The sequence below is a fragment of the Alosa sapidissima genome, chromosome 13, assembly GCF_018492685.1.
Source record: "Alosa sapidissima isolate fAloSap1 chromosome 13, fAloSap1.pri, whole genome shotgun sequence".
NCBI classification, from domain to species: domain Eukaryota; kingdom Metazoa; phylum Chordata; class Actinopteri; order Clupeiformes; family Clupeidae; genus Alosa; species Alosa sapidissima.
Window position 1 is genome coordinate 3,686,674 of NC_055969.1, and position 17,845 is coordinate 3,704,518.

A 17,845-nucleotide genomic window follows, 5' to 3' on the forward strand; every position below is an offset into this window, starting at 1 on the left:
CAACCCATCTGCTTGCTTTGGGTTGTCTCTCAACACTGTTTAAATTGGTTATATAGTTTACAATGTATAATTAATCACTGCTGTATAATATAAGGTATGACAGTACAAAGATTAAAATATGATGTGTGTAACAGGGAGTGTACCATAGCATAGAAACATCCATTGATGATGCAATCCATCATAAAAATGTTTAACTTATTATGTTATCTTATTAAATGTTATTGCCATGAATGTTGCTGCTGAATATATGCAGACTCAAAGGTAATAGTGCCCTCTCACCCCCAAACACACATCTCCTATGAGTACACCAGTGAAAGGCCCCCTGGTGGCAGTATATATCATACCATGTTGAAAATCTCCCATCCTGGTAGCAAGTTTCGTTTTAAGAGAGTGTGCTAGAATTTCCCCATCCCTACAGCCTGTGGTTTGCCTTAACATGGTGTTATCTCTCATTAGATTTGATGGCTGCTGTTTCCTTCAGTAATAAGAATAAATGTATGAGGTCAAGAGATATGGCCTTTTATCCTGTGTATTATCCTGTGTATTATCAAACGACTATAAATTATGGGACTGTGAAATTAAATGTAAAAAAGTTAAGAATTCAGTAAAAAATAGATTATCTTTTGAAATGGCAACGATTCTCACTGAAGAATAAATAATGCAAATTGGGTTTGTAATGGCTGGCTAATTGCGTACAGTAGGCTATTCAGTATAGAACACAGGCTGAGGGGGAGAAAGAGAGTCGATGCTGAAGGCTAAATTACTCTCCAAAGCCTTGTAAAACACTCAGGTGGGTGACATACTGGAAAAGGGGCTTGCCCTGGTCATGTCAGTGTCACTAACTCTAAAAGGACAAGAACGAGAGAGATGGGTAGAGTAAGAGAGGGAAAGAGGTATAGACAGGGTAAGAAAGAGAGAGAGAGAGAGAGAGAGAGAGAGAGAGAGAGAGAGAGAGAGAGAGAGAGAGAAATGCTTAGAGAGGGAGAGAGATGGATTGGAGGGGCACGTTGGCTGTGGTGAAGTTAATAACTGAAACACCGATACAGTGATTCAGAATGCAATCAAATGGGGCAACACCAGCAGCACAATTGGTCTCCTGATTTATGGTGGATGCGCTCAGAATGGGCAAGGGAGGGAGAGAGGGGGGTGGGGGTGGGGAGAGGGGTAAAACACTGCTGCCAGAGAAAAGCTCGTTAATTTCACCAGATGAGCGTTGATCTGTGTCAGCATCTTCTCCCTAATTTCAAAGAGTCTCTGCCAGAGCAGAACTGTCTCTCACACATTTGCACTCACAGACACACACACACACACACACGTACACATCCAGACACCCACATAAACACACCTCCACATGCATACAATCAGTGACAAATCATTAATTGGAAAAATGTTTTTTTTTTTTTTATTTACAAATCAATTACAGCACGCAAACTCATAATTTCACTCCAAACGGCACAAAGCCATCATATTGATAGGACATTACGAGCAACAAGGAGGCCCTGAAGCAAACAACGCAATTTTATCGAGCATTTCCACCCTCAAGGCCCCATTATGTTATTCTCAGAACCTCTTCACTGGGCAGCATGGAGGGTGTCCTTTATAGACTAACTGATGAGACACATGTAATACATGTTTTGCAAGCTCTCACAAGCAGCAGCAGCAGCACTGGCAGACGCATGCATTTTGATGGCGTTCATAATTAATGTCAAATACCGGACATCTCCTCAGATTAACAGGGTGTGATGTGTGGCGAGTGTGTTATGGTGGTTGACACGGGCACGCGTGAATGTTTAAACAGCGCTAATGAAAGTGTTATGAAGACATAAAAACGCTCCTGTGAGGACTCCAGGACATGTTATATCTAAGGGCAAACAACGAAACCCCTAATGCAGAACACCATGGATGTGCCTGCAGCATATGGAACAACAGTACCGGTACATTTTTCAATGGTATATCATGCAATATTTAATGATCTCATCCCACTAAGTCCTATTTTGTGGTACATTAACCAGCACTTTGTAACTTGAAGGGTCTGGTATGAACATAGGAGTCATGTGAAGACATGGAGTAACTGCAGCTCTGTATGACCATTATTAGCACTGCTGAACATGACAGCCTGTGTACATGACAGCCTGTGTCCTTGGTGCCCTTCAGCGCGGCCTCCTCTGGACATGCCGAGACCCCCAGACGAGACTTTGGTTCAGCCACCGAGGGCAAAGAGTCTGCCTCCGCCTCTCAGGTTCACAAACGCTCGTTCTGAGAAACAGCAGCTGTGTGAGCTGAATGAAGCCCATTTAGAGCCGTGCAATGGAAAAACAGAATAAGTGGCTTGGCAATGGTCTATTCATCTGAAACTATTGACCAAATACTATAACAAAGAAATTGCTGTATTTACTGCAGGTTAGTGTTTTTGCAGGAAGTTATGACTTTTTTATGACCGTAGCATTATCCATGCTTACCCATGACACTCACATTGTCTTGTGTAACATATCTTACAATATTAATGCAGTACAAATCGACCTACACTAAAGTATTCCATTCCATTTTTCATGTAGGCTAAATGGGCATGTATGTCACTGTGTAGGTTAGCTGCCTGAACGGGGCATTAACACATCTAATATGCGAGATGGCACTTTATGGTCCTGCTGGGAGCACACATCATGTACGGTGCCAATGTACGCCTTTACCGTCACGGTAGACAAACGTGTTCGCTAAACGATTTAAATGTAAATATACCCAGTGTGTTTTGACAACTCCTGAGCTGTGGCAGCACAAGCCTTGCCGTGGCGATAACCCGTGAGAGAGCTAGCGTTTCACGGATATATTAACGTGATGCCGTGTTTCACGACACGTTAATCTGAATTCCGTACGCTGTGTTGTTCCACCTGAGCACTGGTGTGATTGAATTGGTTGTGATTGAAGTGAGGAGCGGAGCATCCGGGTCAGCCTGTGTGCCAAGAATGCTCGCTGTTTTCCATTTATTTATTTATCTACCTACTAGATTTTTTCATTCTTCCTTCAGACACACATTGTTGAAGGTACAGCCTGGTCACATAGACTTAGACTTCTGACTTGTAAATATAGATCTACAAGACAGAACTTTCTGTTGTCATGTTGGTTCATGTTTGAATGATTCAAACCAAAACATTACAATTGGATAAAAGACTTTGTTCCCCATCTTTAAATCTGCATTTACACACCATTAAATTGCAATCATGCTATGCTGAAATAAATCCTGAAATATGCCGTACGATATGATATTCCATATTATTATATTATTAATTATACGTAATACGTATACGATTATACGTACGATATTCCATAAATGAAAGTGAAATACTTTTCAGTGCCACGGGAGTGTAGGGACAAAAAGAAAATCCTCCACAGGCCAACCACACTGCCCCCAGTTTAAAGTTTAGAAGTGGAGTATGAGGAAGGGGAGGTTCAGCAGAAGGTTGGTTGAGTCTGTCTGGGTGAGCTGTGAGTGACCGGGTCACTTGGCTGAGTGGGCTACTGATCGAGTCTGATGAGGAGCTACGGTGCTACAGTAGGTGGAAGGGCTCAGCAAACCAAGGTGGTCAGGAGATGTGGGGGAGGGGTGTGGGCCGAGCGTGCCCTGGCCCAGGGAGGCTGAGGGACGGACTGATGGGGCCACAGTGGTGCTCATTACCAGGGCATTGCCAGTCCTGCCACGTGCTCCCACCGTCTCTGCAGATCTCCCTACACCACCGAGCGGAGCCTAGATGACCCAACTCATTAATGGAATACCTGATCAGAGGGAGAGGACCGAACACACACACACACACACACACACGTCCATTCTAACCTCCTTTCTCCTACATACACACACACACGTCTATTATCCATTCTAACCTCCTTTCCCAAACACAGACACACACACAATCACAGACATCTGTTCTCTCTCTCTCTCTCTCTCTTTCACTCATTCTTTTTCCACAGTCCCAGTGGCAGTAGCCTATCCCTCACTCTACACAGCCCCTTCGACCTCATCTGCCGTGCCCGCAGCTCCATGTTTGAAGCAGTGGGCACAATCTGTGCCAGTCTGATATGAGCCGTCTGTCTTTGTGCTTGCTGAAGCTCGGAGGGGGATTCACATCCTGTTGAGGCACCCCACAAAAATAAAAACAGCATCCCCAACAGTGGTCTCCTTTTACGTGTAAAATCATTTCAACAGGAGGGGATGTCGCTGCTTTTGTAGCAGCACTGGCATTGGTCTACGAGCCTGGAGAGGTATGTCAGCACCAAAAACTCAACACAATGACAATGGCTGTGTCAAATCAACCTGCAGCCAATATGAAAATGGAACATGATAATACAGTCAAGGACTGTGTTTTTTCCCCTCTCCTCAAGCTGAATAAACACAATGTCTGTTCAAATAGTGCCTGTAATAAGCAGGTCCGCCAGCCTTCTGCGACTGCCAGCCTGTGTAAACCCTAGAGGAGGTGATTGCCCGAGAGGAAGCCACTGTCCGCGAGTGTGCCACCGCAGGAACTCTTATTCACATTGATATGAGAGAGACAGACAGACAGAGAAAAAGAAAGTGTGTACGTGTGTGTTTCTGACTGCCAGAAGGGGCCAGATTGCCTTCACCTTTGATTCTCCTGCAAAATGCTGTGCTGACAGGCAGCCACCGTCATCCCAGGTCATCAGAGACATCAGAGAGGCAGTCAGGTGGCATTGGCAGCATCTGGGGGTTTCAGAAGGCTCTCATCTCAGGCCTTTTCTCACCACTCTTCCCTCTCCTGTCCAGAAGCTCCTGCGCACACACACCTACAGTACACACACGCACACACACACACACACACAAAGCCATAGGCTCTCGTCAGCTCTGAATGGGAAGGACGCCGTGCGGGATATGATGTGCGGATAATGCATTCATTTCTTCCAGCTCTGTCGTTCCGAGCGCTCGGCTGGGCGAACCGCAGGTAGGCTGCTGTTTCATTCAGCATCCATATATTCAGAGGGTTGTGATCACCGAGGGCATGAATTTGATGATGCCACCTGCCACCAAGCTGAAGGGAAAAAAACTGGCATGGAGGTCGAGGACAAAACAAAACACTTGTGCCTGCGCACAACACACAGAACAGTTTTGGCCTGTGGCTAAATGGAAGTCGAATAGCGCACAAAAACAGGGCTTTGCATGTACGTGCCAAAGAACTTAAAGAACTAGTGAATTCTGCGTTAGTATGCAATCACGCTGTAATTAATCTGCATCTAATGATTCAATACAAGTATTTGTATCACATTAGAATGTAATCATTCTATATTCAATATTCTCTGTATTCATGTACAGTCATTATATTTGATTGGCTAAATCCAGTTTCTGGCATGTCGGAGAAGGTTGGACACACTGCCCACACTGAAGGTTGCCCACACTGAACCCAGATTGGGCTAGCGAAGCATATCCTACCTGTGTAATCTGTCCACCCCCGTCTGGGATTGCACAAGTAGACAAGGACACTTCATAAACCACACGGTAGTCACGAATCAGAGTTAACCACTGTGAACAGAGTTCTGTAACTGCCCTATTTTTAGGGGAAAACAAGGGACATATTTCAGGTAACATGGCTGACACAATGGTGGCAGTCGTGATTCCGAGCCCAGGCAATGGTGCAATCCGCCAGTGCCCAAATGGACTGTCACTGACTGATGGAATTTGATGATATGTGTGCATGAGGAAGATTTGAAGGGACGGTGAGCGAGACCTCACACCTGGCTTCCTGTGGTTTAATTGGAACCCTCTGCATGAGTCACCTTTTCACTCCCAACAGATAACATCACAACTGCTAGCTTTCTGTGAAACCAAGCAAATCTTGATTGGGCCATTTTTTATTTAATGATTGATTCTTTTACTGATTATTTCTGATTGATGTGGTTGTCTGCTTCCCTCCACTATTTCATTTCAGTTGTATTTTTCCAGCTTGTTGTAGCTAGTCAGGAAGAGCCTACTGTCTCTCTGAAAAGGTTTTAAATGCATTCGGCAGTCTGGACAATCTCAATTCAATTCTGCTGGTGCTCCTGTAGTCCTCTTATTGGCATGCTGTTTGCTTGTGTTGTGACACCACAGAGCTGAGGCACAATTTCTGCTACCTGTGTGAAGTGATGTGGAATGCCTGAGGAAACTCCATCAAATTAAATATGAATAAGCCCAACACCGAAAGAAAATATTTATTCAAGCACACCCTAATGTGAATCACATAGTCTGATAGGATAATTAAACATCTAAATGTATGGTTTTTTTTTTGTTGTCATCTTGCTAGCCAACTGCAGGGTCGTCTTTCTTTAAACCCTTTAATGAATTACCCTGACACTGCAGAGGCTGTGAGCGTGAGGTACAGAACATGTCTGCATTAGTATGCAACAGGAATTCGTATTACTGTGAGCACAAATGAATAAGTAAGGCTCCCACCACGCCACCCCCACCTCCACCCCTTGCAACTCACCCCTGCAGGGTTTTGACTACTGGCGCCTGCAGATGAAGCTTGAACAATTATTTCTAAGAGAATTTGTCTGGATATTGTTTGGATGGGGGGTGGGGTGGGGGATGTTTAAACATGAAAGTCTTAGGGGATGCGTTAGACACCTTCAAAGTTTTTCAACTGATGGCGGAGAGGAGAAGTGTTTTGGTGTTGCCCTGTTTGCTTTGTTTGTCTTTCATCCTTTTGTTTTTTTTGTCTGTGTACCCCTTTCCATGAGGGATTACACCTGCTGGGTTTTGCATTAGATATCGCGCTTTTGAATTCAGAAGAATATAAATACTTGAGCAAGCGTGGACATTTATTTTTGTGAAGAGGAGGGCAGAGGAGGGAGGGGGGTATTGAGCGAATGTGTGTTTTCAAAATGCCACAAACAGAATGATACATTTTTTAATCACCTCTCATCTGAGGCGCTTTTGCGCCCCTCTGAGCACTCGTCCCTATGCAAATGAGGCGAGCATCAGATGGGGCCAATCTGTGTCTGAGGGGAATGCCATAGTGCCAAGCCACAGTGCACCCTTCTCTACACATCCACTGTACAAACTCACACACATACACACATTCACTCACACACATACGCACACACACATGCACACATACGCACACACACATGCACACAAACACACACACAGGATGTCAGCAGGGTGCGAAAAAGAACGGCAGGCCTCGAACATGTAGGGCTCGAGCTGTGGGATGCAAAACAAAAGCGGCAAGCCCGCGTTGGACTTGGCCCGCAAAAACATGAAACGCTACGAATGGGCCAAAGAGGAGCAGTATGTGGGGTGGAATCTATTGAGCTCTCTGATCTATTCTTGTGAATAAGCGGCCTGCACAAAGGAACAGCACTACCCTCCCCCCCCCCCCCCCCAACCCCCTCCAGAGAAGGCCAGAGGCTTAGCAGGGTCCGAGTCGAGACTGCGCTCTCTGAAGCCTGCCGAGGAAGAGGGCCCGCGGCGCAGTGAGCGGCGGGGAAGTTTTACCGAAGAGAAGTTGGAGTTGGAGAAAGAAAAATAAGCGCCCAGACTTGTGGTGTCTGGCAGTGAGGTTCTGTGAAGGCCTGTCACACAGGGAAAGCAATCCTGTGAAGCCGAAGCCTTTACGCTGAAACACATCTGAAGTTAACACTGCAGGGTGAAAGCTGTTTTGTATCGCATGTTCCCAGGAAGTACAATTTTGAAGAATAGAAGTTCAGTACATTGCAGAGCAGTGGTGCTCTATAAAAGCATCACACCAAGTGATGTGTCAGAGAATGACCATGGTCTCAATGAACTCAAAAGTACCAGCGGTGCCTTTTCAAATAGCAGTTAAAGCACACAGTCAAAGTAGATGAATATGCATTTTTTCCCCGTCATGTTTTTATGGATGAGTTGAAGTAATCATTTTTAAAAGTCTCCCTTTCCCCTCTCTCATTCTCATTGACTCATGACCAGAGGGGGGTGCTGTTGTCCACTTTTCCTTGCAACACAATAACTACAGACCCATCCTCTCAAACTATGTCAAGTAATGCATAGGATTCACATTAAATCCTCTTTCTGTCACAAAATCACAAACAAGGTTTGAAAGAGGAACATTTCTGTCAGTCTCTGAGGTGTAGATAAGCCTCTTTATGAAATAAACATTGACAATTCCCCCCTAAAATGATGCGATCTCATTCTCATCCTGGCTTTGCTGGTCTTTTCTTTAAAGGCTAGTAAGCCTTACCAACAGAGCAACAGACTTCAGAGACAATAACAATAATTAAAAAAACATCAATTCTCTTGAGTGAGTCGATAGAATGAGATAGACCAATCTAAGGCTAGTGGCTGATGCACAACATAAACTATGATTCACTCCATGCCAAAGTTAAAAAAGAACATTATAGTCTAGTCAAGAGACCTCTAAGGAGGCTGTTCGTGAACTGACTGGCGTCAGACTCTGTAATACCTATATATTAGGACAGTTGCCGGGTATTGGTGAGGCATCTCATAAATGATAATCATCCAGACCTTGTACAGCTGTCAGAGCCTCCAATACTGACTAAAGAATAGTCATGGAAAAACCACTCATGGAAATGGCCATGGCTCATATTATTATGTGATTTTACCACTCTCTGGAGTGTAAAGCCGACAATTAGATGCTTTGTTGCGAGTCCTTTTACTCTGCGTAGTGCTATGAAATCTTAAATTTAGACCACATTGAATAAATTATACCGTATTTTTCTAAAGAGCTTCGGGGTAAATATTTGATTTTTATAGTAGATTTACCTATTGTTTACAACAAACCTGGAGATAAACAGAGGGGAAGGGCTGAGTTTAAATTGCCTGACTCAAAGACTAGGATAATCTCTCTGGAGGACAGCAGAGACAATATACTTCATTTGGAGGGGGAGAAAAAAAGCGTCTGAGTGAGGAAGAGAGAAGGAGCGAGGCAGAAGTACTGTATGGTGACTGCTCTATACAGAAGGTGGAGCACTCCACAATCTCACAAACCCAGATGAACAGAAAAGATGGAGTAGGTCATCAGTCTATTTGTATAACGAGAGATGTAGCAACAAACTGAAGCACGTGTGAGGCTGACAAGAGCATAGATCACACAGCACTCCACTCATCTCATCTACTGAAAGACTCAACCAGGTGTTGGCTCGTTGTAGAAATGAAATCACTCACTCACACCTTCCAAACCCTCATGGATGCTTCTCATGGCACTGTCTCACTGGAAATCTCCATCTCTGCTTTGAATTAAGGAGCAGAGCCCTCGCCAGAGCTTGATGAATCTCATTGTGGAGTGCTGAGAGCGGTGTAAGACATGAGAGTGCTTTCTGCTTTCACGGCTAAGTAATCCCTCTCTCGCTAGCCACTTGACCTCATTTAACCTGCAGTTTGTGTGCAAGGCAAAATGTTCAGAGGCCAACTGGAAGTATCTTACACACTGGTCAGTGTTACATTTACAAGCATCTACAGAGGACCAGAAACAACATAGATAGATAGATAGATAGATAGATACTTTATTGATCCCCAAGAAGAAAATTCAAGACACAAGACACACTACCTCCAGTACCAGTCAGTGTGAACTCAAACTAAGGATTTATTTTATCACTGATTAAAAAAAACATATCTGAAAGGTATAGTTTTGGAGTAAAATGGGTGAACTCGGACAGACATAGATATGATGTGCTGTTAGTGTAGCTAAAAGGCCTGCTGTTACTTATAAGGTCTGAATCAACAAGAGCAAGAGGAAACATAAAAAGAAGAGGAAAAAAGAAAGCTGAATTTCAGATGAAATGTCGCCGCGCTCACACTTAAATGGAATGCTCCCAGTTGAGTTGAGGCTGTGTCATAGATCATGTGAAAATATTTGTGTTGATCATGGAAAAGCTGCAGAAGTGTCTGTTGTTTACATTCTGCTAAAGTCCTTAAGTGGTGAAGTGACTGCTCCTGTCAATCTAAAGTACACAGAGTGATAGGAGAGTCGGCTGAGATATGTACACACTCTCGACCAGACACATCAGATGCAGCATGCGTTTGCACGTACACACGAACACACACTAGTCCATGGATAAAGCCAGATCAATGAAGCACCCTGACAAAGATACTTAACTTTATGGGCACGACGCTTCTGTAATGATGAATGCGAATGCTTTCATTCTCTTGACCACAACAACCACAAAACATTGTTTGGTAAGAGAGTTGTCTAAAGTCACACTACAGGGTTTAAATGTGTTTGCAATGGAAACTCTGCAAACTCTGTCATTTGAGAAAGACATGTGAGGCAAATTCTGCAATACTTTCTGTATCACTTCATCAGGCAACCCTCAATTGACATGCATGAATATTCTCTCCTAGGTGTTTCAGTTCAGTTGTTATTGGCTAAAGGCAAACTCTTTTACAGGGGCCTCAATTTTAATGAGATTTAGATTGTCACACAATGCCATGTGAACCAAAACTAGGTCTTGTACTATAGTTACTATGGGGAACAATGTTCCCACAAGGGCTCAAAAATTAGGCAGGCTCTGTGGGCTTGCAACTTTGCATTTTGAGATTGCACTGGGAATATACAGTAGTAGCCTGACTATCACCAGACCGCTTTTCAAATCTCAGTTGAGATTGAGAATGGGTCCGGGGACCTTTCATTCACTTCCAGTTTCCAAGTAAAGGGGAGTAACCAGCAGTGAACTCTCATCAAAGCTTTTTGGATGTACAGTAAACAAATATTTCTAGTAAACAAAGGTTTCAAATGCAGTTATTGACTCAATTCCAAATAAAATACACATCCAAATATAGTAGTACACTGACTACATCAGCGCAGATATTGGTTGTGTTGAACAGAACTGTACAAATATAAAGCCCGCCCCATGCCGGATAAGCAGTTATGATGGGTTTTTGGTGATTCGGAAATCGGTTTCAATGGGAATGTCTCCAGATGGACATGCAGAGCAAATTCAAATTTGTTAAAAGGCTTGTCTAGGTTCACCCAAACTGAGAATATTGCAAAATAAGTGCCTTCCTCAATCACAATTTACATCCCTGTAGAAGCCTATGTAATTGACACAATCTTACATCTTACATCTGTGATTTGCTTAAACTATTGCAACATTCACTGCCCGATTCTGAAAAAAAAGAAAAACGAGTACCCACTCCTGTATATAAGCTACAACAACAAAAGTCCTGTCTTAGCAAGTATATATAGACAGTATACATAAACACAGAAACAAAGGGTTGCCATGGAGGTTGAATGTCTATGAATCATGTGTTCTCATGGTTGTTAAGGGCTAGCTCATCATATCTCATGTCTAACAACTCTCAAACCAGCTACTGATTAGGGGGGCATTTACAAGCTCCTGATACAGATTTGGAACACCTGGTTGAGTTTTCCGCTGTGTTCTCTTCTCTTTATTTACGGGGCTCGTAACTATGCCGGGTCTTGTGCAAGACAAGTGAAAATGCTCCGGTGCAGGTTAAAAGCCCTACCCTTACCCATGCGTCACAGGCGATAAAGCATGATTGTCCCAGTGTGAAATGGAACGTATTGAGGTTTAGCCACCAGATGTGCTTCCCATCTTGATGCCAATGGGCCTTTTTTTGGAACTGACCTCGAACAATGTCAGTTTGGCAGATGCAAGTATAGTTTATTCATAAAGTCCTACAATGGTGACCCTTGTCCTGCTCGAGTTATATAATCAAGAATTATTTTTCTCTCACTACGACATGTTGGGTGGCTTACAGCCTAATTCGTAAGTTTGCTGACAGGAAATAGCACTTCTTTTGTACACGTCTGCATGTCCCTCAAGCACTAGTCACATTTTCCTCTTGTAAATGTGAATGAAGCAGAACTATTCAGGCCTCCTCAGGCTGGGAGCCTGTCCCTGGCATCACCCTGGTCTGCCCATGTTCCAGACCATGCATGGCGATGAGCAGGGCAATTCTGATTTATGACTGAAAATATGAAAAAAAAAGTACTCAACAAATGGACTGGACAAAATAACAAGTACTCAACAAATGGACTGATTTATATTTAGGTTTTGAAATTTTAGGTTTTTATATTTCTTGTTTTTTTACCAAAATGGGAATTTTGTCATAATTCACTTTGGGAAGTGTACAGTGGATGTTAACTCATTTCCTCTTCTAAGGCCACACATACACACAGACAATTCAGTGTGAATTATATGTACTGTACAGTACATCATGTGTTTTGCTATTTTACTTGACTTTTTTTCTAATATTTTTTTTTAAATCTAACTTATGTTTTCCTTCAACATGCGGGATCATTGATTTTGAAATGAGTGCCGCATGCAAATACTGTAGTCTGACAGATCCCCTGGCTCACAAAGTCTCTTGCACCGTCCAAATTATGCACAGACAGACAGACAGACACAGACTGTCATTTCCAAGAAACGAGGAAGAAGCCATGGGATTTACATCGATGCGCATTACAAGCCAAATAAGTCCTTTTTTCTGTAGAATGGCACACTCTAATAAAAGCCTACCACAAGGCATCTCAGGGATAGTACATGGAGTGATGTCAACTGGAACCAAAGGTAGTGGGCGTTGTGTGACTCAGAGATTCTATCCCAAAAACGAAATTGAAGGGAATCCTTTGAATGGTGGGCCGATGTTTCCAGGGACAATAAATGAACAGCTGTGTTCTCAGAAGCGTCCGGGTGATGATCAGTGAGGGAGGTTTTCCTCTTTTCTCATGACAAGGGGTAAAGCTTTGCGATTGTCATCTGGAAAGCAATTCTTCTGCCAGTTCATTTTCACACGACTGCCATTTAAGTGTTCTTATGGCTGAAAAGAACATTAGCTTGCTCTTGCTCTTTGTACACCAACTAACACATAACCAACACATCTAACTACAAAGGGTTTTTGATTATGTGTTGTCCCATAAAATGGCCTGTTGTACGTATAATATAATGGAAGAACATTTGTCCATTATGACAGCCTTTCTCAAACTTCTTTGACCTGAGGCCCGGTCATGGCAGACTTTGTGGTCATAGGGCCGGCCCATCTACATGTACTACCACCCCCCCCCCCAATCAAATTATCATGATGATTATCATTATCACAATTATTATTATGCTATATTATTATGTACTTTCATTTCAAAGCAGTCAATGTTTAAAGTACTAACATTGTTCACAAAAAGTTTGTGAAAACATGCACATCAGAGGACTGCTTTACTATTGTACGATATAATAACTAGATGTACCGCAGAGCAGTACAAAATATGACCGCCGCCCAGTCCAGCACATTTTTTCCACAAAAATAAATCACACTGAAAGGCCTATATGAACTGTCTCACTAAATTGCATTATCCACACTCAATTCTCACTGGTATCTGCTAGACAACAAGTACCAAAACATGATTAGTTCATAGATTTCACATGTAAAATTCATTTTATACAACCCCACCCCCATCTTGCCTGTTCATAATTCTGAGAAATTCTTGAATTGTGTGCATGTGTGCGTGTACATGTTTATGTTTATGTGTGTGGGTGTGGGTGTATGTGTGTGTGTGTGTGTTTGCCTGCGTATGTGTGTTTGTGCAGTGCATGCATGCGTACATATGTCTACTGTGTGAGTATGTGTCATACGTATGATTACTGTGAATGTATGTGTGTGCGTGTGTATCTGTTTATGCACATGTGTGCATATGGAATGGGTTAACATGACCCCTGGAGGCAAACATACAGAAAAAATTGGTCATCCTAGGCCCTACGGTTCTCAAGATATTCACAGAGAACTGTGTCTGCCCTACCCTCCTTTCGGGGGGTCCAGTACAGCAGGGGGGCTACAGATCAAAACAAAAAACGATGGTTCCATGCTATCCATGTGGGGTTACATGCCCACCAGGTTTCGTGTACCCCGGTCTTTCAGTGTCCCGGGAATCCTTGTTGGTGTCAGGATACCTACAGACTCAGGTCAACAGGATCAGTTCAAGCCTCAAAGCTGTATTTATTAGCAGAATACGTGTCTCAGTCAAAACTCACAGAAGATCAATCCCAAAAATGAACAAGGTAAATGAGAAGCCTCCAAAAACACAGAAGATCCAAAAACAGCATAAACGGAAATCCAAAAAGAGTCCTTGAAGAATGTTCAAACGCACAGAGGAACTGACTTAACTTAGGGAGAGAAAAGTCCAGGATCAAGGGTAGAGAGCACTGTGTGACGGCCAAGGGTACAGATCTGAGTCTCTGGAACAGCGACGAGGACAGACAGGTAGCCAAGGTCTCAGCTGCTTAAAAAGTGTTTCAGTGTGATTACCCACAGGTGTGGGTAATCAGTACTCAGGGGAGAATGATTGAGTGGTTGCCGGCGATTGAGGAGTGGGTGTGGCTGAGGCAGAACCTGGCATGGCTGTGACATTACCCCCCCCTCCAGGGGGCGCTTCTGAGGACGAGGGGACCTGGCGACGTGGTCGACCTCGGCGGCGAGGAGCAGGTCGACTGGGATGGGCATGATGGAACTCCACAAGCAAGGCAGGATCGAGGACGTCATCTCGACGAACCCAGGAGCGATCCTCGGGGCCGTATCCCTCCCAGTCGATCAGGTATTCTAGTCTACCTCTACGCCGCCGAGAGTCGAGGATGTCCTTGATGGAGTAAACAGGACCCTCGTCCAGGAGAAGCGGCAAAGGGGGCTCTGAAACAGCTCCAGGCTCTGTGGAGGAAGGAGAGATGGGTGAGTGATAAGGTTTCAGCAGAGACACATGGAATGAAGGATGGATCTTATAACTAGGGGGGAGTTGGAGACGGTAAGTGACAGGATTGATTTGGTGCGTTATAGTGAAGGGACCTATGTAACGTGGACTCAATTTCCTGGAGGGAAGGCGCATGCGGATGTTCCGTGTGGATAGCCAGACCTTCTGCCCCACCGTGTACTCTGGTGCCGAGGAGCGTCGAGCATCAGCATGATGTCTGTGGCGGTGGATGGCCCTTTGAAGATGGTGGTGTGCCTCGCCCCAAACACGCTCACTCTCTCTGAACCAGGAGTCAACTGCTGGAACATCAGATGGTTCGCCTGACCAAGGGAATAATGGGGGTTGATGGCCGAGTATGCACTGAAATGGTGTCAGACCCGTGGTTGGCTGCTGCAGGGAGTTCTGCGCATACTCGGCCCAGGGAAGGAATTTGCTCCAGGAATGTTGATGACGATGGCAGTAAGTCCGCAAAAAACGACTGATCTCCTGAATCTTACGTTCAGTCTGCCCATTGGTTTCAAGGTGATAGCCAGATGTCAAGCTAACCGTTACCCCCATCAGACGGAGAAAGGCCCGCCAGAAACGCGAAATGAACTGTGGTCCTCTATCAGACACAACGTCTTCAGGAATTCCAAAATTGCGGAAGATGTGGGTGAACAGAGCATCCGCAGTCTCTGAAGCAGTTGGAAGCCCTCTTAGAGGTAGTAATTTGCAGGCCTTGGAGAATCGATCCACGACGACAAGGATGCAGGTGTTCCCATCGGAAGGAGGAAGGTCGGTGATATAATCGACTCCCAGGTGTGACCAAGGTCGTCTGGGCACAGGCAGGGGTATCAACTTCCCAGCCGGGAGATGGCGAGGGGTCTTAGCCATAGCACAATCAGGGCAACCGGCCACGTATCTCCGGACATCGCCAGCCATTCCTGGCCACCAGAAGCGATCCTGGAGGAGAGAGAGAGTAGCTTGGCCTCCTGGATGCCCAGTTCCTAGCGAGGAATGTGTCATTGTGAGGAGGTGGGTTCGGAGGCTTTGTGGAACATAAGTGCGATCTGCTGGAGTGTTCGGTGGTGCTGGGTCTGTTGCAGTGGCGTTAGCCAGCTGTTCCTCCCAACTCCACTGGATGGGGCTCACAAGTACTCCTGCAGGTAGGATCGTTTCTGGGGGGTCGTTGGTTCCGCTGGGGTGATGGACACGAGATAGGGCATCGGCTCGACAGTTGTGAGATCCTGGCCTATAACTGATCTTAAAATTGAAGCGAGTAAAAAACAGTGCCCACCTGGCCTGCCGTGGATTGAGACGTTTAGCTTCCCGAAGGTACTGGAGGTTCTTATGATCGGTGAGTACGAGGAAGGGGTGCTTGGCTCCCTCCAGCCAGTGACGCCACTCCTCCAGGGCAAGCTTGATGGCCAACAACTCACGGTTGCCGATGTCGTAATTGCACTCGGCCGGGCTCAGCTTCCTGGAGAAGTAGGCACATGGATGGAGGCGTGGTGGCTGTCCATGATACTGAGACAAGACAGCACCGACTCCGGTGGTGGATGCATCGACCTCCACCACAAACTCATGGTCAGGATCTGGTTGGTGGAGAACTGGTGCTGAGGTGAAGGCGTCCTTAAGGTTCTGGAATGCCTGGGAAGCTTCGGGGTTCCACTGGAGGATCTTTGCTTTCCCTCGGAGTAGAGAGGTGAGTGGTGCAGAAATCTGGCTATAGTTATTATGACCGCCGCGCAGCGAAGCGGCGGTCATATAGGTTTAGTCAGATTTTTTTTTTTTTTTTCTTTTTCTTTTTTTTTTTTCTTTTTCTTTTTCGCATGCCCAAATTTCCGTCAATGATTCCCGGGACACTGAAAGACCGGGGTACACGAAACTTGGTGGACATGTAACCCCACATGGATAGCATGGAACCATCGTTTTTCGTTTTGATCTGTAGCCCCCCCGCTGAATTGGAGCCCCCGAAAGGAGGGTAGGGCAGACACAGTTTTCTGTGAATATCTCGAAAACCGTAGGGTTTAGGAGGACCATTTTTTTTTTGTATGTTGATCTCAAGGGGCCATGTCAACCCATTCCATAACCACTCATTTCATGTATAGCGCCACCTAGTTAAACACAAAAAAGTAAAAATGAGGTGGTGTAATTGAAGGTATCTGTGACCTAACATAGTCAAAACTGCACGAAATTGGAAGTGTAGGATCATTATGACACCCTCTGTATGCACGCCAAGTTTTGTGGAATTCCGTTCATGGGGGGCCACACAATAAATTAATTTATGTTACTATACACCAACTGGCCTGTAGGTGGCCGGAGACAGTTTTCTGTGAATATCTCGAGAACCGTAGGGCCTAGGAGGTCCACCTTTTTTTTGTATGTTGGTCTTAAGGGGGCATGTCAACCCATCCCATTACCACTTATTTAATGTATAGCGCCACCTAGTTAAAAATTAAAAAGCAAAAAATTAGGTGTTTTCATCTCAATATCTCTGGCTGACAAGGTCAAAACTGCACGAAATTAAAAGTGTAGGATCATTATGACACCCTCTGAATGCATGCCAAGTTTTGTGTACTTTCGTTCATGGGGGGCCTTACAATAAAATAATTTATGTGTACATTTAGTGACGTACACCAACAAGGATTCCCGGGACACTGAAAGACCGGGGTACACAAAACTTGGTGGGCATGTACCCCCACATGGATAGCATGGAACCGTCATTTTTCGTTTTCATCTGCAGCCCCCCCGCTGGACTGGCCCCCCCGAAAGGAGGGTAGGGCAGACACAGTTCTCTGTGAATCTTTTATGGTATGTTGGTCTCAAGGGCCCACATCAACCTGAAAATCATGATTTGCCCCCCTCCCCCCCCCTCCCCCCCGCCCCGGTCAAAAATGAAAATGCAATATTATTCTGCTTTAATCGCCCCTATCTTCAGTTAAGATGTTCAGAACTGCACCAAATTTTATGTGTATGATTGACCTGGCATTCTCTGGGGGTCTGGGGGTATGCCAAGTTTCATAGAATTTCATCCATGGGGGGGGCTAAAAAAATTAGGTTATGTGTACATTTAGTGACTGTACACTCATTGGCCTGTAAATGGCGGTGCACACATATAAACATGCACACACACAGGCACCCACATACTATCGGTATTAGAACGGCCGATACATAATTACAAATTCAATAGG